General features: G+C 46.9%; 1 protein-coding gene across 2 annotated transcripts in view; it reads right to left on the bottom strand.

Annotated features, from left to right (window-relative positions):
* Positions 1 to 24,696, bottom strand: part of R3HCC1L (R3H domain and coiled-coil containing 1 like) — a 78,255-nt gene that overhangs the window by 37,837 nt on the left and 15,722 nt on the right. For both annotated transcript variants that reach the window (XM_040361278.1, XM_040361277.1), the window contains exon 3: positions 21,499 to 21,642. The gene's annotated coding sequence lies outside the window, so the exon portion shown is untranslated. The remainder of the gene's footprint in view (positions 1 to 21,498; positions 21,643 to 24,696) is intronic.

The raw sequence follows: 24,696 nt of genomic DNA, 5'->3' as shown, positions 1-24,696 counted from the left end.
CAGCGATCCGTCCTCTCACACTTCCATGACTTATATGCTGCCGTTTTCAGCAAAGACAGATTTTCATGCGGTGTACACAAATGTCTGAGCAGAAGGCAGACTCTGAGCTGCATCTCACCCAACAAGTTATAAGATGCCAGACCTGCCAGGTTAGGACCCCCCTCTCTGGAACTGGCTCTGGAACTCCCCCTCCCCCCCCTCCTACACTGGAACCGGCTGAGGTACCCCCTTCTACTCTGGAACCGTCTGTGGACCCACCCCCCCCCCTTCTACTCTGGAACCAGCTGGGGGCCTCCCCCCCTTCTACTCTGGAACCAGCTGGGGACCTCCCCCTTCTACTCTGGAACCAGCTGGGGACCTCCCCCCCTTCTACTCTGGAACCAGCTGGGGACCTCCCCCCCCCTTCTACTCTGGGACCAGCTGGAGACCTCCCCCCCCTTCTACTCTGGGACCAGCTGGGGACCTCCCCCCCCCCCTTCTACTCTGGAACCAGCTGGGGACCCCCCCCCTCTACTCTGGAACCAGCTGGGGACCCCCCCCCCTCTACTCGGGAACCAGCTGGGGACACCCGAGAGGATAAACGAGTAACCAACAGGCCTACTTTAGGGTGGGACCCTTGCCTGCAAGGTCTTTCTGCTAAATGTCAGAATCTGATTTTATTTCACCACTTCCACTTCCTAGTGTGTGATGAGGGTATCCTAGCTGGATCATGAAAATGACCTGCAGGTCTGCTCCACCTATGCTCTTGTCTCCTCTTTGGATGCAGAGTCTAGGTGGCACGTGCTCTTTAAGAAAAAAATTCTGAGAGCTTGAGTATTCTTTAGGATAGAAAGGTTGGCTGCGCCAATATTCTAGCCATCGTGGTTGATAGTGTCTGCAAAGCTGCATAAGACCATCCAAAGTTTAGTCAGAGATTTGTTCTGTGAAACAAAGACCTACTTTGATCAACCAAGAAAAAAAAACATGTGGTTTTAAGCCACTAGTCTGTACAGGAGAATGGTTTAGAAAGAAACAGGGTCTCCTGACGTACAATCCTTGTGGGTCCCCCTTTTTTGTTTGCCATAGTCCTGGTGAAACAAGGAAATAAACCCACTCAAGGATACTAGATTAAGGGAAGTCTATTCCCTTCACTCAAATGACTGGACAGGTATGTGACCAAGCAGGGCGTTTGGTGTGCTCCTGCACTCCCTTCAGTCCACCTGTCCACCTCCATTCATTGGAATGCATGTGACTTTATAGCGAGGACACTTATTGGTCAGTGTCCGGACCACAGGATGCCTTGGTGTGGCTCGTTCGTGCGTCCGCCAATACGCATGGACAAACTCCTGTCTCCAACGTACACTGCTAGACCAGACAAAACAGCTGCTCTGCAAGCCGGTTGACAAGCAGGTCCCATCCTGGTCATTCCCCATTTCTGGGTTCCTTCCCATCTGAATACTGACATATCAGATGTGAGATTGTTCTATATACCCTAGGCTCCTTATAACCCGATCATTAAACTACGCAGAAAAGAAGCCTGTTACAAAATTGCGAGTAACCACTGCATTCATTGGTATATAACAGAAAAGAACAAAGGTGTCGGGGAAAGAAAACTTTTCACCGCCCCCCCGCGTATAATATGCAGATACATTTTACCCTATAATCTCAGGGTAAACCCATGAGTGCCACACGCCAACAGAATACAGTCTTCTGTAAAAATCCAGTGTTTGAGGTCATGATCCACTCCACGCACCAAGGAGTGTTAAGTTAAGCAGATCCCTACCACAAGGGACCAATGCCATAGTAGGAGTAAAAGATGAATATTGGTTATTCATATCCAGTACGTCCGAGGGGGTGACATGAAGGACATACACTGAGCTATAAAGCTCGGATCGGATCGGGAGAACCAGTCAGAAAAAATCCTGATGCTGAATTTTTTAGGCAAACAGCCCCTAACAGCGTAACCCCTTTCCTACTAAAAAGAACCTGCTAGGTGATTTTCTTTCAATACGTTTTTATTAATATTTCATATAGGATTACAGTCATCATATATACTTTTCAAAAATAGATATGGCCCCTAGGAGCAATACATAGCAATAGCAGACTGCTAAGAAATCTTGAAACAGTAAATACAACAAAGTAAAATAATTCCTGGGGGAAAAAACAGAGGAAATATTGATTGCCCGGTAGGCTAAATAAAGTTGAAATAGTTGCTACCCTCAGGACCTAATAAGGTCAATCCAAGTAAACTTTGGCTCGGATTCGAGGGCAACTCGGAGTCCAGACCCTCAGCACCCCACTTGGGAACCTGCTGTGCTAAGGGAAGGGTCCCCGACCCCCGCACCTCGCCATCCCCCCCCCCACCACTCTCACTAATGTGGGCGGGGGGAGTGCAGTGGGATAGGAAGGGTCTACCATGTACTTCCCCCCACAAAACATGTCACAAATAAATGAGTCTAACAAGATATTAAAGTGTCAATACCATCGACCGTAACCCTGTAAAGATTGCTTGGGTAATAAATCAAGAGGATCCTGTACCAAAGGGATAGCAACATAAAGGAAAGAGGTTAGGAAATAGAGAGGAGAAGAGGGATAGAGGGCAGGGAAGGGTGGGGAGCTAAGATGTCTAACCTATATCTAGACGGCAGTCAAGTTTTGACATGAGCGGGTGCCAGAGGAACACCAATATAGTCAGCCCAAGGGCCCCAAGTTTCATGAAACCTCTCAGAAGAGTCATCCAGTATGCTGGATAACTTTTCTTGGGTCATGACCCATGAAATTTTTTGTTTGGCTACCGAAACCAACGGCTTGGGTTGTTTCCAGGATTTTGCAATGGCAATTTTGGCCCCAAGCAGAATAAAGTGCAGTAATTTTTGAGTAGGTTTGGCCAGGAGAGGGATATGGGCATTCAGGAGAGCCACTTCTGGCGTCCTAGGAATCCGGCTCCCTGTCACTTTGAAGATCATGTTGAAGATGATTCGCCAGAAGGAGCGGATCCTAGGACACTCCCACCATATATGGGCCATAGTGCCTCTCAGCTGACAACCCCTGAAACAATTTGGGTCTCCCCCTGGATACATGGCCGCTAATCTGGAGGGTGTGAGATACCATCTAGTAATGACTTTAACACTTGCCTCAATCAAGGACGTTCCCTGGATACCTTGAAATGATCTAAAGAATGCTTTATGCCAAGATTCTTGGCTAATGTTCATTTGAAAGTCAGCCTTCCAAGCCTCCATATAGGATGTTTTGGTTGATGGGTGAGTGAGGGTCGCATAGATTGCCGAAATACCACCTCTCCGCTCCATGGCTTGACCGCACCAGATCTCATATGAGGTAAAGTTAGGGGGTAAAGGCTTAGATTTCCAGATGGCATGCAGGAATTGTGAAATCTGCTGAAAGCGGGCCTTCTCCGATTCAGGAAGTTTCAGGGTGTGAATACAGAAAGATAGGGAGATAGGACCACTGGAGGTAAAATACTGTCCTATTCGATACAGCCCCTTATCTATCCACCACCTAAATTCCTCAGGTCGTAATCCGGGAGGGAAATCAGGGTTATTAAAAATATGGGCTAAAGGACAGATAGAGGAGGTAAGGCTGGTGTTTTGTCTAAGGCGATCCCATAGGACAAAGGATTGGGACAACACTGGGGATAAGATAGCTGGGCGAGATTTGCTAGGGATCCAAAGAAGGCAGTCCATAGGTGTAGCGGGAACCGCCTGTTCCTCTATGCTGACCCAATCTGGTATATTGTGTTTGTCATATATAGATGAGAGCTGTGCTAATCTAGCTGAGAGGTAGTAACTGTGAAGATCGGGAAGTCCAAGCCCTCCTTTGCGTTTGTGTCGAAAGAGTGTGTCCTGAGGTATACGATACCCCGATGAGCCCCATACGAACTTAAGCAGTTTACTTTGAAAGGACTTTAAGTGATTCCTTCTGATTGGGATAGGGAGGGAGCGAAAGAAATATAGGAGTTTAGGGAACAGGGTCATTATGATCGAGTTGATCCTACCTATCCAGGATAGGTTAAATTTAGACCAAGTAAGCAGGTCAGATTCTAGTTTTTTGTATATGGGGGGATAATTAAGGTTATAGAGAGCCTCGGTCTTGGCTGCTAAGGTGACGCCAAGGTATTTGATATTTGACTCACTCCAGGTGAATTTGAAGGACTGTTGGAGGCCCTGAACTTCTTGGGGACTTAGGGATATATTAAGTGCTTGCGATTTGGAGTAGTTGACCGAGAGACCCGAGATTTTAGAAAAGTCGTCCAGGGTACGACATAGGTTGGGGAGGGAGGAGATGGGAGAGGTCAAGAACAATAGTATGTCGTCCGCAAAGAGGGCACATTTATGGGTCTGTTCCCCACATTTGACTCCTAAAATATTGGGATTCTGTCGTATGGCAATAGCAAGAGATTCTATTGCAATAGCAAACAATAAAGGCGACAGAGGACAGCCTTGTCTAGTGCCTCTCTTAATTTCTATTGGTTTGGAGTAATGACCATTAATCCGAACTAGCGCCCTAGGGTGTGCATACAGGGCTCTGATAATACCCAGAAACCCGGTCCCAAATCCCCAGCGTTCAAGAACGCTGAAAATGTAGGGCCAGGAAACAGAATCAAAGGCCTTCTGGAGGTCCAATGACAATAAAAAGCCCTTCTGGGGGGTCCCTCCCGTCCAATTGGTTTGTAGGATCGATATTAAATCTATTGCACGTCTAATTTGGTCTGGGCCTTGTCTGCCCGGTATAAACCCCACTTGGTTCCTGTGTACATATTGTCCAATAAACCCCGCCAGTCTGTTGGCTAGTATTTTAGTTAGGACCTTAAGGTCGTTGTTAAGGGAAATTGGACGGTAATTTTGGACATCTTCTGGGTTTTTGTCAGGTTTGGGTATAACTGTGATGAAAGCCGTGTTAATCTGGGGATCAAAAGGGTTGCCCATGGTTTTGGAGTTAAAGAATTTGACCATATGCGGTGTGAGTATATCCACAAAGGATTTATAATAAGGAATGGAAAGACCGTCCGGTCCTGGAGCTGACCCCTTGCGGAGACCCTTGATCGCCTACCTTACCTCATCTTCTGTAATTGGGGAATCCATTATGTCCCTGTGATCCCTCGAGAGAGAAGGGATGGGGAGACCATCAAAAAATTGTGAATGTAGGTCCGTCGAGGGCGGTGTATGAGAGTCATAGAGGCTTGAATAGAAGCTGTGAAAAGCCTCTAGAGTTTTGGAGGGATTGGTCGTGGGAGGATCCCCCCCTATTTTGATTTTAGGCATGGATAACAGTTTGGTTTTGGGGGAGAGTTTAGATGCTAGCATGGTGCCGATTCTATCGGCTTTGGTAAAGAATTTGTGTGCGCCCCATCTAAGTGATTTTTCTGCACGGGTCGTCAGGGCTAGGTTCAGCGCCAGTCTGGCATTATCACGCAGGGTAGTCGGGACCCCAGTCGGATTCTTTTTATGCAGTTCCTTAAGAGAAGTATATTCCTTTTCTAATTTATCTATGTCTGCTAACCTTTCCAACACGCGATGAGATCTGGATAAGCTTACCCCTGATAAAGGCTTTGTGGGCCGCCCAGAGTGTTTCTTCGGAGACTTCCCCAGTGTCGTTGAGCTTAAAGTAATCCAATAGGGCTGCACCTATCTCCTTGACTCTGGCCGGCTCAGAAAGTAGTGACTCATTCAATCTCCACAACGTACGCGATCCTTCCCTGATGCCTAGCTTAAGTGAGATAAAAACTATGGAGTGGTCTGATAGAGCGGAGTCCCGTATGGATGCCGACAAGACTGCCGGCAAAATGGTGGAAGGTGTAAGAATGTGGTCAATGCGAGCATAGGTAAGTTGTGGGTGGGAGAAGTGGGTGTAGTCTCTCTTAGAGGGGTTGAGTTCTCTCCAGGCGTCCGCTAGGCCAAAGCCATGCAGAAGCCTGGCTATTTTAAGACTTTCTCTCGTTGGGCGTATCAGTCTGGACCCAGGAGGTTTAGTTTTGTCCAGTCCTTGGTCCAAGGCCATGTTGGAATCCCCGCCAAATACAATAGTGCCTTCTAAATTAGGGGATAGGGCTTCTAACATAATTTTAAAAAATTTTGCTTGCCCCCTGTTAGGTGCGTAATAGGATACAAATGAAAATAATTGATCCCCTATTGTGCCTTTTATTAATAAAAACCTCCCATCCGGGTCAGAGATGTCGGAAATCTTAACGAATGCACATTTTTTGGAGAATAGAATAGCAACCCCTTTTGTTTTGTTTTCTGCACTGGCTAAATAAAATTGGGGAAAATGCTGATGAAGAAAAGTAGGGCTGTATCGGATAGGAAAGTGAGTCTCCTGTAACATAATTACATCAAAATGGAGAGCTTTATAGTGATCCAATACCTTCCTTCGTTTAATCGGGGAGTTTAAACCTTGGACATTGTGGGATGCGATGCGGAGCTTAGAATCTAAGGAGTTAGCCATGGAGTTCAGAGGTGGCGCCCCAGCACGAGCACCCCACACTCACCTGCTGCAGTGTCGGGTCCGGGAAGGTACTGGCCCCAATCGCAGGTACCGTCATGAGGTCTGAACCCCCCGAGATGAGTCGGATAACTGAGGGACCAGAAAGCATGATACATGTTAGACAAGCAAAAAGATACATGGGGATCAAGGGAAGAGGGTGGGGTAGACAGAAAAGAACAGAACCAGAAAGGTCTCCTGAAGTAAGGAAAAGGAGCGCTAGGGAGGAGAAGCCCCAGTCACTCATGACAATGAATTCGTAAATAGCTCTCCCTAAACCAGGGAAAGCCGTCCATCCCTCGGAGACCATAAGGCGTCCGAAGGCTGGAAGGAGGCGCATAGGAGCCAGGCCCAGACCGGGCGCCCATGAGAAAAATATGATCAAAGAAGATTAATTGAATCGGTGCACGACACACAATAAATCCTGCACAGGGGTGTAAGAGCGAAAAATCCCCGACCTCCGCCGCGGACCCCCCCCAAAAAGGGTTACAGGGGGAACCCGCCCCGGCCACCGGGGAAACCCAGCAACAAAACTTCGTTTCACCCCCATAACAATACGAGCAAGTCTTACCAACTGCGGGAGAAAAAAATAAGAAACCCCGTAATATTCCGGTAGTAAAAAAAAGGGATATATGCAACCTCCCTAAAACCCAAAGGGTTTAGCTTTAGTTAAAAGGCCGGAACTTAGTAATCAGGGGGGATACATATGATATAGATAACAATTCTAGCATATCTGGGAGCATATATATCACACTTGAATCCGGAAACTACATTACAGTAGAGACTAGGAGAAATAAAAAAAAAAAAAAAAAAAAAAATTGGGAAGGAGAAAAACACCCCACAATGGAGGAAATAGAGTTAGACAAGTCAAGTCAGAATATTCAGCTCAGCCAAGGCTCAGCTTGACGTTGAACAAAGACCTGCTATTCAAGCAGGTGAGGCACTACTTCAGGTTGCTCCATCATCCTTAGCCTTCTTATTTTTGTTCTTCACCCATAATGGAGATGGAGGGCTAGTAGGAATGGCTCGTTTATTAGATCCCTGTCCAGTGTTGGAAGTGTCCATATCTGCTTCTTGTGCAATGATCTTCAGGCGTAGGAGTAAGGCCTCTCCTTCTGACAGATTGGAAAAAGCGTAGGGCTTGCCTTTAAATTCAAACTTGACTGCGAATGGGAAGGCCCATTTATATTTGATCACTTTCTGGGTTAGAGCTATGAGTAGAGGTTTCAAGGATCGACATCTCTGGATGGTGGATGGAGAAAGATCGGTGAAAAGTTGTACCTGATGTCCCTGGCACATTATGTTCTGATTAGATCTTGCTTGCCTCATGACCTCCTCCTTTATGAAATAATGATGGGGTTTGGCAATGATATCCCTAGGGAAACCGTCTTTCCTGGGAGGTCCCAGGGCTCTATGAGCTCTATCCAGCTCCAAATGATGGGGAGCAACAGAAGGGATGAGATATTTAATAAGGTCCTGCACTGCCTCTGGCACATTTAGAATGGTCTCAGGGAGCCCGCGGATTCTTATATTCGATCTTCTCGATCTGTTCTCGAGGTCATCTATACGAGACATTGCAATGTCCAATTGGTCTTGTAGTGTTTGTATTTGGCTGTAGTTCTGTGAAGTAGCAGCCACTGTCTCCTCCATTTTGCTTTCAATAGCTTCAATTCTGGAACCTAGGGAATGGAAGTCTGCCTTTAGGTCCCCTGTTATTTTAGCAGCAGTTTGAGACAATCCTCTCTCCAGAAGCATAGAGAATTTGAGGAATAAGTCATCCATTGATACTGCAGAGCCCTGTAGCTGCGTGTCATGGCTGAGGGAATTTTGTGTTAGTAGTATATTAGCCCCCATTAGTAAGGGAAGTGATTCAGCCCCCTCTGGCATTTTTGACAGGTTGAAGGCTTCCTGGGATAAAGAGCTCTTCTGAGGGGAACTTCCCACTGCCTCTGGGGAAAACTGCTGGGGGGAGATGAAGGGCTGCACCGGCCTGTGTGTCCCTCTTTCAGTCAGGCTGTGTGTGAGGGCTTTAGACTGCTGCGTGGCGGCCATCTTGGATTTACCTCACGGCTCCTCACCTCTCATAACTGCCCAAATCCTCCTCCTTTTCGTCCGCCGATGGCACCAAAATGTGCCCGCTAGCCCGAGGAGTCCGCTCGTACCGTTCGCGACGAGCTACGACGGCCGTGGACCGAGCTAGGGGCGCCGCTGTCTGAGCCTGGAGCGGAGCGAACGGATCAGGCGTCCATCACCGCCGCTCGCGCATGCGCACCTCCTGCTAGGTGATTTTATGACCTCCTTCCAGTGTCCTATAACCCTACTGGGTTCAGGTCTAGGGAATGTCTCTGGCATGCCTAGAAGTAAAGGCCCGCAATCAGAAATCCTGTTCCTTCCATGTGAATGGAAAATAAGGTCTGAAATAAAGTGACCAAAATGTCCCAGATATACAGGTCCTAGATCTTGTATTTCCGAAGGACAGCAAGCTCAGACTTAATATGGAAAAACAGATAGACACCCCCAGCCTCCACTGCTGTGTTTTCTGATATACAGACACCTGTAGGATAGAGAAGACACAACCAACCTTAGGTGTGTATTTCTCATATGTAGTAAGATACCATATAACCTAAGCCCAGAGAAAGGACAGAAGCTCCAAGTGTGAGCTTCTGATGCTTAATAGGTTTATAGGTCCTACATTCAACAGAGAGGCCACTAGCCAATATGGTGTTTTTTCGGAGTAATAAAGAACGCAGAGGACACAGACACCTTCTACTGCTGTATTTTATTTCTGTGCAGCGACCCAAGGTAATAGATTCAGGACAGGAGGACAAGAACCACTATAGTGTTGTCTATTCCTGACTCTGACCGCAGTACGGTCTTCCAATCAACAGAAAATAATACTAGCACCTATAGTATATCTCTGATGATCATAGAAAAAAGCAGTCGCATGGCCAGTTTGACCAAAAGGACATATGCGGCCTCAACCGTGTATTGCTGGTGTTATACTCCCTGCAGTCATAACTAGCAGAGAGTGGTATTAGTATACTTCAGATAAACAATAGGGTATAGGACAAGGGACCGAAATGTTACCGACAGTAACATTGTGTATTCCAACACCCACAGTCATATACCTGATAGAAACGCCACTAGCAAGAAAACTCAATGCTGTGCGTTTCTGGATAGTAACAGTATACCGTCATGAACCCACAATACCAGTTGTGCATTATTTTGATTAGAAAAAAACTTGGAAAGTTTATATGACCAACAGCATGTTGTCGGCAACCCAATGTGTTACTTAATGCAACCTTGTCGGGTCATCTAATCAACAGAAATGTCACTAGCAAAAAAAGGACCCTTAAAGCAGTGCATATCTGAATTTATAAATATCCTTAACAATAATACAATGCTATGCGTTTCTGATCAGCAAAATTGTATAGTCATATAACCAGCAGCAGTGTCGCCATCAGTAACTCAGCGTCATGCGTTTCTGATAAGTAATAGTGTACCAACATGTAACCTCCAGAAATTTTTACCAACAGTAACTCAGTGTGGTATGTTTCTGAATAACCATAGTGTGCGGTTATATAATAGAGGTGTCACCGACAAATCAATGTCATGCTTCTCTGATAAGCAATAATATACATTCCTGTATCCGACAGAAATTACACCGACAGTAACTCAATGTGGTATGTTTCTGAATAACAATAGTGTGCGAATATACAATAGAGGCGTCACCACCATTCAGTGTTATGCGTTTGATAAGGAACAGAGTACCGTTATCTAATCAATTTTAGGCATTTCTGGTGAGTCATAGGATATCCCTTGATCATCAGTCTACATATATATACACACACACACACACACACACACACACACACACACACACACACACACACACATATATATATATATATATATATTTATTTATTATCACACACACATATATCTCAGAAATGACCCAAGATAAACCCATGTTGTGCATTTCTGATGTGCGGACAGACCAACGCTCTATCCTAGCATAACCTGAGTTTCAGATATTGATCCTTCATCCCAGTGAAGGAACATGGTAGTTCCAAATACTGGAAATCCGAAGTGTGTGACTATACCACAATAGTGGTAGCTGCTATTGCAAAGGTCTGAGTAGGTGTAGCTGGTCCACACACAGGTGGGAGCTAGTCCAAGCCTTTAAGGTCTTAACGAGCACAGACTCAGAAATCAATTAGGTCTCTCATGAAGAGGTGACCATAGTCTCAGGCTGGAGGCAATCAGACACCTGTATGGCTGATTTTCATAGCTTTAAGGCTGGGTTCACACTACTACACTACTTTCATCCTACTTTGCTCTGCTACATTGGTCCTACACTGATCCTACATTGGTCCTACATCCATCCTACTTTCATGAACAGGATACTACTTTGGTCCGACTTCAATGATATTCAATGGGCCTGAAGTAGGATCAATGTAGGACCAAAAGTAGTACAGGGAGCATTTTCAAAGTTGGACCGACTTGTGTAGGACGCTACAAGACGCTCTCATAGGGAAACATTGAACACAGAGCAAAGTAGGATGAAAGTAGTGTAGTAGTGTGAACCCAGCCTTACACAGGGGTTTGCACCAGAGAAACTCCCAATTAAGGGTTGCAGGCTAGCATTTTGCCCTGGTTCACACTGGGTACGATTTGGAACGATTTGAGATGCGATTTGACATCTCAAATCGGCGGCAATTGTCGGCAATGGCACTGTCCTAATCAGTGCGACGCCGCATCTACGATTTTAAAAAGTAGTTCCTGTACTACTTTTTGCGATTTCGGGCCGCGATTTACATTAAATTGCAGCCGAAATCGCGGCAAATCGCGGCCGCGAAATCGCAGTAAAATCGCGCATTTTACCGCGATTTTGAATTCGCAGCAGTGTGAACCTAGGCTTTATGCTTCTCACACCACCTAAATGGTTTGTTGCCTGAGCCACAAGAGGTTTAGATTAACTCTAAGGCTGCATTCATTCGTTCGGGCGTTTTTTTTGGGCGTTTTTTTCTGGCGTTTTGTCGCGCGTATTTGCATACAGCGTCGTGCGACGTTTTTGTACTTCGGTGTTTTTTATTTTAGCCAATAGGAAAAATGATCATCTTTTCATCACTTGTTGCTATGTTGGTAGATTTTTTTAATCTTCTGCATGGGCGACAAGTTCTATTTATTAAAGCGACGAAACGCCCGTAGCAAACGCCCGTTGTCGCGCGATACGCTCAATTCGCGCATTTCCCATTACTTTCTATGGGGAAAAAAAACGCTCAAATACGCCCAAACCACACGATACGCGCGACAAAAAAAGGTCTGGGACTTGTTTGAGCTTCGCGCGACAGGCGCTCAGGTGTGAACAGTCACCATAGGGAATAATGTTAATTCTCCCCTCTGGCGTTTGTGAGCAGTGCGCTTCAGGCGTAAAAATGCCTAGGTGTGAATGGGGCCTAACACACTAACAGATATACCAGCAGTGTAAGGAGGAAGTGATCGGTTGGAACTTGGGAGATGTTGTAACCAATAAACAACCCCCACAAGGGTAATATACCCACTAGTATGCCCCCTGTTGGGCCTATCCTAAGAGTTTAGGAGGTCAGTTTTTTGGCTAAAAAACCTAACTGCACCCTTGTGATCTGCCTGTCAGATTCATGGCAGGCTGGCCCTAACTGGATTGAGCCTTGCTCAGCCCCCTTTTATGAGATTTTTCTAGGGATTTTATAATCTCCTCAGAGGCCTGTATTTGCCTGCAGGAGTCCAACCAGACCCTCTAGGGTGAAGGGCTCATGTTTAGCTTGGCTTACCATATCCTCCCTGTCCTCCTTAAGCTTCCTCTACCTGGACTAGAGGGAATGACTGTGAGGGCGGGGGAAGGGCACTAGGTTCCGTTCGGACGAGGCATTCTTGGGAGGATATGTCTTCTCTAGGGATAAGCTCCTTTATGTCAGACCTTAAGTTATGGACTGCCTGGCGGCTTCATGGAAAGTTTTTCCTTTCTCTGCTAAGTTATTAATGCATTCTTAGAAAAACAGGGCTTTGAGTGGGAGTTTATCTACCCACATATTTTTAGAGGAGCTATGCCCTGTAGCGGTAGGAGACTGTTTATTTGGGGTCTCCTGGGATCCGCTGGGGGGTTTTTGAAGACAAGAGATATACATATATGCATAATATTACTTTGTCCTCCCCCAGGACTGCAGGTTTGTACTGGGGAGGTGAAAGGGTGAGAAGTAAAAACCAGTCCTGTGCTGGCTGGCTGGCTGGCCCCAGAGACTCAGACCCTGAAGACCAGGACTCTCACTCCCTTTCCTCCTCCCTTTCCAAGGGGGAATGTACTCACTGCGCCCCGACCTGGATCTGCCTGCAGTCACATTTGCCTTCATCTCCTCCTGTCCATGAAGAGGTTTGGCTGGGTCCCCGGCTGTCGGTACCTCTTGTAAAGGCTATCCGCAAGCCGACCCTTCCACCGCCACGCTTCTCTCCGGCGTCCCTCCCGGGTTGCGCTGTGAGGCAAAAGCCCACCTTCACTCAGAGAGGCTTGGAGCGCAATGTTTCCAAAAGTAGGAAGCAGTACCCAGGAAGAGAGAGCTCTTCAAATGCCGGCGTTTCTTCTGCACCCTAGCGATGGCAAGCCTCCCCGCAGCTCAGAGCGCTGGTGCACGCCTGGGGCGACCTGTGAGTTAGACCCGAAGGCCTACAGGTTAGTTCAGCCCTCCCCGGCCTCTCTAGAACCTGTCTCAACAGAGGTACCTTCGACCTTTCCGGTCTCTAGGTTTTCAAACAAAACAAACGTGACGATGTGTTCGGGAGAAACACAATCAATACTGAGGATCAAGGGGAAGGGTGGGGACTTTTAAATTGTTAAGTGATTGTGTTTCCTGTGGGGAGGAGCCATCATCTCTCGGGTGCCATCCTGGAAGGTGATGAGAGAAAGAACGAAGGAGGAAGGAAGGAAGGGAGGAAAGGGGGGGGGGGTCACAGGTTCTGAACAAGAGTGCCCAACTATGCCCTCCCTTTCCACCCCTCTGCTCCATTCAAAGACGTTGTACTACAGCATCTATGAATGAGACGGGATCCATGAATGGAGGAGGAGGACCTTTCAATTACCCCCCCCTCCATTTATAGATCCCATTTTATTCATAACACAGTATACAGCAACAGGGGTGGCTTTACATCGGTCTTTACATTTTTTTTTTTCTTACATATCAGTCTGAAAATGTTGAATTTTGTTTGCTTTAAAATGAAGCTCCACTTTTGCAGAGAAAAAAAAAAACACAAATACAGTGTAATTCCCTCCATGCGAATACTCTTTTTTCCCCAGTTTACAGTCAAACATTACCTTCACAGATTCCTTTTGAAATTCATATACTGTATATACATACAGCCAGAAACATTTATTTTTAACAAGAAAAAACAGCCACATAAATAGAATTAGAATAAAAAGTGAAAAGCCAGCATGATGCATCCAGGTGCATGGAGTGGATTCCACTGACAGGCGTCGATGAATAGCGACACTCGGCTCTGCTAGAGATAACATTGGCTCCAGATTCGCCGTTTTGTACGCCGCGCCTGAGAACGCCAGGCTGCAGAAATGCTGAGAAAGCCTCGGGCGCGGTGTATGAAGCTGGTGAATATGGGACCTTCAGGAGATATTAATAATCCAAATTCTACTACAGTGAATTTTCAGGGCTTGGTTAAAGCGCCCTTCAAGGTATAATAAATGTCCTATGTACGATTAGGATATAGCCTTGGATCTTATACGGGAGCTGCTGTGCTGTAACAGAAGATGAAGGAAAACTAGGAGAAATCAGTTTTTAGCGTTTAAAGTGTGAAGTATACGCTTGGTAACCACAACCAGAAAAGGGCACTTACTACCGCTTGTGCTATAGGTCCATGCTGCCATTTACAGCAACAATAATGCATCAGAGCAATGACTCCATGAACCTTCAAATGCTCATAAAATGATGACAGGCCAATACTTGGATTTCCTGCAGTTTAAAGATAAATAAAAAAAAGTATGGGGAGAGAGAAGAGTAATAGGGAGGGACAAACAAAAGGGGAGGAAGAGACGAACACAGGAGAAAGAGGAGGGGGGGGGGACGAACAATTAAGAAAGAGGGAGGGAGGAAGAGGAAGGAGGAAGAGGGAGGGAAGGAGGAAGAGGGAGGGAAGGAGGAAGAGGGAGGGAAGGAGGAAGAGGGAGGGAAGGAGGAAGAGGGAGGGAAGGAGGAAGAGGGAGGGAAGGAGGGAGAGGGAGGGAAGGAGGAAGAGGGAAGGAGGAACAAAAGGAGTAAGGAAGGAGGAAGGGACAAGAAGGAGGAAGAGGAAGGGACAAAAGGAGGAAGGAAGGAGGAAGAGGGAGGGAGGGACAAAAGGAAGGAGGAAGAAGGAAGAGGGAGGGACAAAAGGAGGGAGGAAGAAGGAAGAGGGAGGGACAAAAGGAGGAAGGAGGAAGGAAGGAAGGAAGGAAGGGGGAGGAAGAGGGAGCAAGAGGGAGGGACGAACAAACAAAGGAGGAAGAGGGAGGAAGAGGGAGGAAGAGGGAGGGAAGGAGGGAGGGAGAGAAAAGGAGGGAGGAAGGAGGAAAAGGGAGGGACAAAAGGAGGAAGGAAGAAGGGAGAGACAAAAGGAGGAAGAAGGAAGAGATAAAAAGGAGGAAGAAGGGAGGAAGAGGGAAGAGGGAGGGAGGGACAAAAGGAGGAAGGAGTGGAGGAAGGAAGGAAGGAAGGAAGGAAGGAAGGAAGGAAGAGGGACGAACAAAGGAGGGGGAGGGAGGAAGAGGGAGGGACAAAATGAGGAAGGAAGGAAGGAAGGAAGGAAGGAAGAGACAAAAAGGAGTAAGGAGGGGAGGAAGGAAGGAAGGAAGGAAGGAAGGAAGGAAGGAAGGAAGAGACAAAAAGGAGTAAGGAGGGGAGGAAGGAAGGAAGGGGGAGGGACGAACAAGGGAGGAAGAGGGAGGGACAAAAGGAGGAAGGAAGGAAGGAAGGAAGGCAGGCAGGAAGGAAGGAAGGCAGGAAGGAAGGAAGAGACAAAAAGGAGGAAGGAGGGGAGGAAGGAAGGAAGGAAGGAAGGAAGGAAGGGGGAGGGACGAACAAGGGAGGAAGAGGGAGGGACAAAAAGGAGGAAGGAAGGAAGGAAGGAAGGAAGGAAGGAAGGAAGGAAGGAAGGAAGGAAGGAAGGAAGGAGGGAGGGAGGGAGGGACAAAAAGGAGGAAGAAAGGAGGGAGAGACAAAAAGGAGGAAGGAAGGAGGAAGAAGGAAGAGGGAGGGGAGGAAGGAAGGAAGGAAGGAAGGAACAAAAGGAGGAAGGAAGGAAGGAAGGAAGGAAGGAAGGAAGGAAAGGAGGAAGGAAGGAAGAAAAGGAGGAAGGAAGGAAGAAAAAGGAGGAAGGAAGGAAGGAAGGAAGGAAGGAAGGAAGGAAGGAAGGAAGGAAGGAAGGAAGGAAGAGGGGAGGAAGGTAGAGGGAGGGAGGGACAAAAGGAGGAAGGAGGAAGTGGGGAGGGAGGGACAAAAGGAGGAAGGGGGAGGAAGAGGGAGCAAGAGGGAGGGACAAAAGGAGGAAGGAGGAAGAGGGAGGGACGAACAAACAAAGGAGGAAGAGGGAGGGACAAGCAAAGGAGGAAGAGGGAGAAAGAGGGAAGGGACGAACAAATGAGGAAGAGGGAGGGACGAATAAAGAAGGAAGAGGAAGGGAGAGAGAAAGAAGAGAAGAGGAATAGAGAGGGAGTGGGGTATAAACCTATCCTTTAAAATAAAAAGCCAATATGATTTTCAGCATTTACAATAAAGCTGAAATCTCAGTCTTGGGTGGAGCGGCCATCATGCAGGACAACTATAGAAAGTTCCGGCATTATGACATTTTTTCAGTAAAGTCGGGTCTGGCTAACCTTGATTTTTATCTTATCTAACAGAGGACAGAGAATGAAGCATCTTGGTTCTTAGCAGAAGGAGGCCGTTACCTTCTGTCAGGGGACCGGCTCTCCTCCTCGGTGCTGTACACAGCGAGAGCAATAAAGTCACATTCTGGAGGACATAAAATACGGAAGCGAGTCGCTATGTAATGATTCGGATCCTGTACTGGAGGACCGAACAAACACATATTAACCAAGAAACCGGCTCAGCATACAACACAATTTTATAGACAACCATAACATTAAATGGGTTTTGTTTTCTTAAACTTTTACAACTGGTCATCAGTACTGACTTTACTAAAAAGTAAAAAATACTCTGCAGGAGTTCTTCCCAAAATGTAACAGATTAGGAGATACAATAACACTACAGAACGTCACACATTGGGGGAGATCTACTGAACCTAGAGCATACAGACTCTGGTGCAGCTGTGCATGGTAGCCAATCAGCTTCCAGGTTTATTAATGAGGCGATTGGTTTAACCACTTCAGTACCGAGCACTTTCACCCCCCTTTCTGCCGGGCCAATTTTCAGCTTTTAGTGCCGTTACACTTTAAATGACAATTGCGCAGTCATGCAACACTGTACCCATATGTAACATATCATTTTTTTAAACAGAAAGGCCCAGATTCTCAAAGGCGTTACGACGGCGCAACACCATTTGCGCCGGCGTAAGTCCTAATCTGGCCCCGGGTATCTATGCGACTGATTCTTAGAATCAGTTATGCATAGATACCCATTAGATCCGACAGGCGTAAGGCTCTTACGCTGTCAGATCTTAAATGCAATTTTTTTTCCCGTCGCTAGGTGTCGCCGACGTCGTTTTCCCCGTCGCTTATGTAAATTAGCAAATTACGACGATTCCCGAACGTATGCGCGCTCGACGCAGAGAATTTATGTCGTTTCCGTCGCCTTTCCGATGCGTAAAGTCGCCCCTGGGTCTATGAGGCGCAGCCAATGTCAAGTATGGCCGTCGTTCCCGCGTCGAAATTTAAAAAATCTACGTTGTTTGCGTAAGACGTCAGTGAATGGCGCTGGACGCCATTTACATTAACGTCTAAGCAAATGACGTTGGTGCGACGTCATTTAGCGCAATGCACGTCGGGTAATTTACCCGACGGAGCATGCGCAGTACGCTCGGCGCGAGAACGCGCCTAATTTAAATGGTGCCCGCCCCATTTGAATGGGGCGGGCTTGCGCCGAGCGCTTTTACGATACACCACCGCAAGTTTACAGGTAAGTGTTCTGAGAATCAGGCACTAACGCTGTAAACCTGCGGCGGTGTAACGTAAATCACATACGTTACGCTGCCCAGGAGCAACGTAATTGTATGAGATTCTGGGCCATAGATCTTTATTTTGGTGGTATTCAATTACCACTGTTTTTTTTTTTTGTTTGCTAAATAATTTTAACCCCAAAACACATCTCACCACCAATCAGGGGGCGCACACGAGTGAGTGTTGTGACCAGGACAACGTCATATGACGTCCACCCAAAAGGACGAGCGTCCCACCATGCAGTCAGTCAATCTGCTATAGCCCGGGCGGGAACTGGTTAAACAAGCGGAAGTTAGAAGCGGATTGGTTACTTTGCAAAGCTGCACAAGATCCTGTGTGCTCCAGCTTTAGTAAATCTCCCCCATTGCATAGGACAGGGGTCTCCAAACTTTCTAAACAAAGGGCCGGATTACTGTCCTCCAGACTTTAAGGGGGCCGGACTGTGGCCATCAGGAGTACAAAATTCCCCATCATTGGTGTCATTGGACCACATCATTGGTGTCATTGGACCACATCATTGGCGTCATTGGACGCCATCATTGGTGTCATTGGACCACATCATTGGAGGCCATCATTGGACCACATCATTGGTGTCATTGGACCACATCATTGGTGTCATTGGAGGCCATCATTGGTGTCATTGGAGGCCATCATTGGAGGCCATCATTGGTGTCATTGGAGGCCATCATTGGTGTCATTGGAGGCCATCATTGGTGTCATTGGAGGCCATCATTGGTGTCATTGGAGGCCATCATTGGTGTCATTGGAGGCCATCATTGGACGCCATCATTGGAGGACATCATTGGTGTCATTGGAGGACATCATTGGTGTCATTGGAGGACATCATTGGTGTCATTGGAGGACATCATTGGTGTCATTGGAGGACATCATTGGTGTCATTGGAGGACATCATTGGTGTCATTGGAGGACATCATTGGTGTCATTGGAGGCCATCATTGGTGTCATTGGAGGCCATCATTGGAGGACATCATTGGTGTCATTGGAGGACATCATTGGTGTCATTGGAGGACATCATTGGTGTCATTGGAGGACATCATTGGTGTCATTGGACGCCATCATTGGTGTCATAGGGAGAAATTCTGCCCCATCACTGGGAGGAATTCCGCCCCATCACTGGTGCCAATAAATAAAAAATCACCCCAAGGGCCGGATAACATCAAGCAAAGGGCCATATCTGGCCCCCGGGCCGCAGTTTGGAGACCACTGGCATAGGACGATCACTCTAGGAGGTTGAAGAATCAGATCTGCCGATTACAATGCAGACAATATCCAGTTGTAGGATTTATTTCACATGGAGTAGGTTAATGAAATTCCCTATTACTTTGAAAACATCTGTTAGACTAGATGTAGATTTGTGTCCAAAACCTGCCACTCCTCTGAAAACCGAACTCTGCTTGGAACAAGGACTTCCTCAGGTAGGAAGTACCTGTGGTACCTTGGCACACCGCCTTCCTGGGGAAATCCTGACGGCTGGTCTGACATCAGACGCTGTGGGTAGCCGGAAATGCAATGGTGGCCATCTTTGCTTTGTTTCTCTTTACTTAAAAACCTGGTCCCTGCTGCCACCATCATGTTTCACGGTGGGGATGGCGTGTTCAGGGTGATGTGCTTAGTTTTGTGCCACACATAGCGTTTTGGTCTAAAAGCAAAACACTAACATTTTGGTGTCATGTGACCAGAGCACCTTCTTCCACATGTTTGCTGTGTCCCCTCCCCCACATGGCTTCTCATGTCTTTCTTTCCCCAATGTCTTTCTCCTTGTCACTCTTCCATAAAGGGCAGATTTGTGGAGAGACCACTAATAGTTGTCCTGTGGACAGATTCTCCCCCCTGAGCTGTGGATCTCTGCAGCTCCTCCAGAGTTACCATGGGCCTCTTGGCTGCTTCTCCGACGAATGCTCTCCTTGCCCGGCCCGGTCAGTTTAGGTGGACGGCCATGTCTTGGTAGGTTTGCAGTTGTGCCATACTCTTTCCATTTTCCGATGATGGATTGAACAGAAGCTCCGTGAGATCTTCAAAGCTTGGGATATTTTTTTATAACCTAACCCTGCTTTATACTTCTCCACAACTTTATCCCTGACCTGTCTGGTGTGTTCCTTGACCTTCATGATGCTCTTTGTTCACTAAGGTTCTCCAACAAACCTCTGAGGGCTTCACGGAACAGTTGTATTTATACTGAGATTAAATGACACACAGGTGGACTCCCATTTACTAATTAGGTGACTTCTGAAGGCAATTGGTTCTACTAGAGATTAGTTAGGGGTATCAAAGTAAAGGGGGCTGAATACAAATGCCCCCCCACACACACACTTCACATATTTCTAAAAAATATTGAAAGCCATTTATCACTGTGTTGGACCATCACATTAACCACTTCCATACAAGGCACCTACGCACCTTCCTGCCCAAGCCAATTTTCAGCTTTCAGCGCTGTCGCACTTTGAATGGCAATTGCACGGTCGCGCTACACTGTACCCAAACAAAATTGGCCTTCTTTTTTCCCCACAAAGAGAGCTTTCTTTTGGTGGTATTTGATCACCTCTGGGATTTTTTTTTTTTTGCGCAACAACTAAAAAAAGACTGAAAATTTTGAAAAAAAATTACGTTTTTATTTTTTTCTGTTAATTTTTTTGTAAATAAGTAAGATTTCTCTTTTAATTACGGGCACTGATATGGCGGCACTGATGGACATCGATGAGATGGCACTGATGGACATCGATGAGATGGCACTGATGGACATCGATGAGGTGGCACTGATTGGCGGCGCTGGTATGCGGCACTGATGGGCACACATAGGCGGCACTGATGGGCACACATAGGCGGCACTGATGGGCACACATAGGCGGCACTGATGGATAATTATGGGTGGCACAGATGGGCACTGATAGGTGGGCACTGGGCATGGATGGGCACTGTGGGGTGGCACTGATGGACACTGGGGTGGCACTGATGGACACTGTGGGGCGGCACTGATTTACACATGTTGCCAGTCAGTGCCCATTTGTGGGCACTGATAGGCATCTTTTTTTATTGCTTTTTTTCAGACTTTTTTTTTTTTTTTCCCCCCCCCAAGACTTTTTTTGTTGCCCTTCCCTGGTGGTCCAGGGTGGGCTTCCCTGGTGGTCCATGTGGCGATCCGAGGGGGGGGGGGGGGTTCTGCGCTGATAAACAATCAGCGCGAACCCCCCCCTGTCAGGAGAGCCGCCGATTGGCTCTCCTCTACTCGCGTCTGTCAGACACGAGTGAGGAAGAGCCATCAACGGCTCTTCCTGTTTACATCGTGATCAGCCGTGATTGGACACGGCTGATCACGTGGTAAAGAGTCTCCGTGAGAGACTCTTTACCGAGATCGGTGTTGCGGGGTGTCAGACTGACACCCTGCAACAACGATCACCGCGATGCGCGCCCCCGGGGGCGCGCAGCGGCTGAGAATCCTGAGGACGTCATATGACGTCCAGTCAGGATTCTACAACCACTTTGCCGACGTCAATATGTCATTGGCGGGCGGCAAGTGGTTAAATCCCAATAAAATACATATACATGTTTTGGTTGTAACATGACAAAATGTGGAACATTTCAAGGGGTATGAATACTTTTGATTTATAAAAACGCACAGCGCTGTGATGTCACCCAGACCGTCATTCCCCCACAAAGGGCCCGTAAATGACTGATCTAGAATACAAGGTTGGAAGGGGCCGTGCATGCGAATTCATGAAGATCTCAGACACGTCTCCAAATCCTTCCCTTCCCCCGTCCACGCCACATTAACAAATCCTATCCGCAGACAGTCATCTAGGCGGGATGGATTTTACCTGTAATTAGCAGACTTATAACGAGACTTCGCCAGTCGGCTCCGGCATCGATCTCCCGCTCCGGGGGATCAGCAATGCAAATTCCACACCAGACGCTGCCAGCCGCCGCGCTCCTCACATATTAATTACCCCAACGTGTCTCACCTGGAGGAAATATAGACAATATTTTATCACCGCCGTGTCAGAGACACTCATTAGGAGGACAATTAAAGAAATCGCTGCAGACAATTGCCTCCTAATTGATGCTGTTTAATAATAATGACAATACAGGACATAATAAATAAACAAAAAAAAAAAAAGTAAAAAGTGACACCATCGCCATATAAAAAAAAAAATAATAATCCAAGTCAGGCCATATCTATAGAAGAACTTGGATACTTTCTTCTCCGATCCCGAGAGATCTCCAGGGAAACCAACACTTCTAGGGTGCCTTAAAGTGACACTAAAGGTTCAGTTTTTATTTATTTTTTTAACCACTTAAGACCCGGACAGTTCTTGCGATTCGGCACTGCGTCGCTTTAACTGAAAATTGCGCGGTCGTGCGACGTGGCTCCCAAACAAAATTGGCGTCCTTTTTTTCCCACAAATAGAGCTTTCTTTTGGTGGTATTTGATCACCTCACCGGTTTTTATTTTTTGCGCTATAAACAAAAATAGAGCGGCAATTTTGAAAAAAAAAAAAATGAATTTTTTTTACTATAATAAATATCCCCCAAAAATTTATATATACACACACACACACACACACACACACATATATATATATCTAAAAATTATTTTTTCCCTCAGTTTAGGCCGATACGTATTCTTCTAAATTTTTTTTTTTTTAATATCGCAATAAGCGTTTATCGATTGGTTTGCGCAAAAGTTATAGCGTTTACAAAATAGGGGGTAGTTATATGGCATTTTTATTAATATATATTTTTTTTTTACTAGTAATGGCGACGATCAGCGTTTTTTTTTGGTACTGCGACATTATGGCGGACACTTCGGACACTTGACACATTTTTGGCACCATTGGCATTTTTATAGAGATCAGTGCTATAAAAATGCATTGATTACTATAAAAAATGCCACTGGCAGTGAAGGGGTTAACACTAGGGGGCGGGGAAGGGGTTAAGTATGTTCCCTGGGTGTGTTCTAACTGTAGGGGGGGGTGGGACTCGCTAGGGGAAATCACTGATCTTCTGTTCATACATTGTATGAACAGACGGTCAGGCATTTCTCCCCCTGACAGGACCGGGAGCTGTGTGTTTACACACACAGCTCCCGGTCCCCGCTCTGTAACGAGCGATCGCGGGTGGCCGGCGGTGATCGCGACAGCCAGGCGCAGGAGTCAGGAGCGAGCGGGGGGCGCGCACGCGCCCCTAGTGGCCGCTTCTCCTGCCAAAGTAGAGCTACGAGCTCTCGCGCAGGAGAGCCAACCTGCCGCCGTAGAACTGCCGCAACTGGTCGGCAACCAGTTAAAGTGACACTAAAGGTTCCGTTTTTTTTATTTTTTATAAACATATTATACTTGCTTCCATTGTGCAGTTCGTTTTGCACAAAAATCCTCCTCTTCTGTGGTCCCACGGCAGCTCTCCCGGCTCCTCCCTGCATTAGATAACCTCCTCTGGGAAGCTCTCTCCCAGGCGGGTTACCTGGCGGGCGCTCTGTGTCATACACTCAGCGCCCATAGCCGAGGAGTGTATGACTCGGCCCTGCCCCCCCCCCCCCAGCACCCGTGTCATTGGATTTGATTGACAGCAGCGGGAGCCAATGGGGGGTAAGTGGCGTGACTCCCAGAAGTGGGTGCAAATACGAGACAGGTACCTGCACCCCCCTCCCCCTGAAAGGTACCAAATGTGGCACCGGAGGGGGGAGGGCTACCGAAAAGCGAAAGTAAAATTTTTGGGTGGAACTCCACTTTAACCACTTCGCATCCAGGCCAATTCTGACACTTGGCTCCTACATCTAGAAAATTACATAGAACCCCCAAACATTATATACTCGAGTATAAGCCGAGCTTTACAGCCCTTTTTTTAAAGCTGAAAATGCCCCCCTTGGCTTATACTCAAGTCAGTGTACTTGAAATTGAGTGGCTGTGGGCGCCCATTGCTTAAAAGTCGCGGTCTCCTCCTGGTCCCTTCCGTGATAGGCGTTTCTCAGCAGACACAGTTCCGCCCATCACGGACGTTCTCTCATCCTCAGACTCAGTTTCCCAGCAGACTCTGTGTTCAGTGTTCCGCCAATAACGTACGTCCTCGGATGAAAGGGCGTCGGTGATTGGCGGAACACTGAACACAGTGTCTGCTGGGAAATCGAGTCAGAGGATGAGAGAACGTCCGTGATAGGCGGAACTGTGTCTGCTGAGAAAACGCCTATCACGGAAGGGACCAGGAGGAGACCGCAACTTTTAAAGCAATGAATGGAAGTCCGCAGCCTGTCAATTTCAAGTACACTGATTCGGGCACAGCGAGGCGTTGCAATGGGCGCAGCGAGGGTGCAGCGAGGCGTGCAATTGGGCGCAGCGAGGCGTGCAATTGGGCACAGTTGACCCTCTTCTCAGTAGCTGCTGCATTCTCACCTAGGCTTATACGCGAGTCAATAAGTTTTCCCATTTTTTTGTGGTAAAATTAGGTACCTCTGCTTATATTCGGGTCGGCTTATACTCGAGTATATACGGTATAATTTTTTTTTATATGAAAGTGAGAATAGAGGGCGCTGGGCCCATACAAATTATGTGTATAGTGCCGTGCACCAATCGGCTAAGATTGGCAATTAATTAACGATCCCTAGTGGGTAAAATATATAACAAATAAAATCAAAATAGAGTCCCATATATTGCAGACAGCGCTGCACATTGAAAAAAAACAGCGTGAAATTAATGGTAATTTGGCTGTTTTTATGTTTTTTTAAGATTTTTAAATAAACATTATCACGCTATAGGTCTTCCTGGCTTTCTTCTCTTGCATAAATATCCCATGTGGAGCTCCTGGATCTGTATATCGGTTTGTCCATATCCTCATGTGCGCAGGCACAATCCTGCATAAGCTGGTGTGACCATCTTTTCATTAAAATGGTCAACGAGCTCTGGTAAGAGCAATTTATTTATCAAGCACCTTGGGTGGAATTGAAGTTATTAAGAGCAGTGGTGGCACTTTCTCTCCTTATAAGAAAATCACAACTAACGAAGTGGATTGCAAAATTTTCTTTATTG

Source organism: Rana temporaria, chromosome 8, assembly GCF_905171775.1.
Source record: "Rana temporaria chromosome 8, aRanTem1.1, whole genome shotgun sequence".
NCBI classification, from domain to species: domain Eukaryota; kingdom Metazoa; phylum Chordata; class Amphibia; order Anura; family Ranidae; genus Rana; species Rana temporaria.
This window is presented reverse-complemented; position numbering and strand designations above follow the sequence as displayed.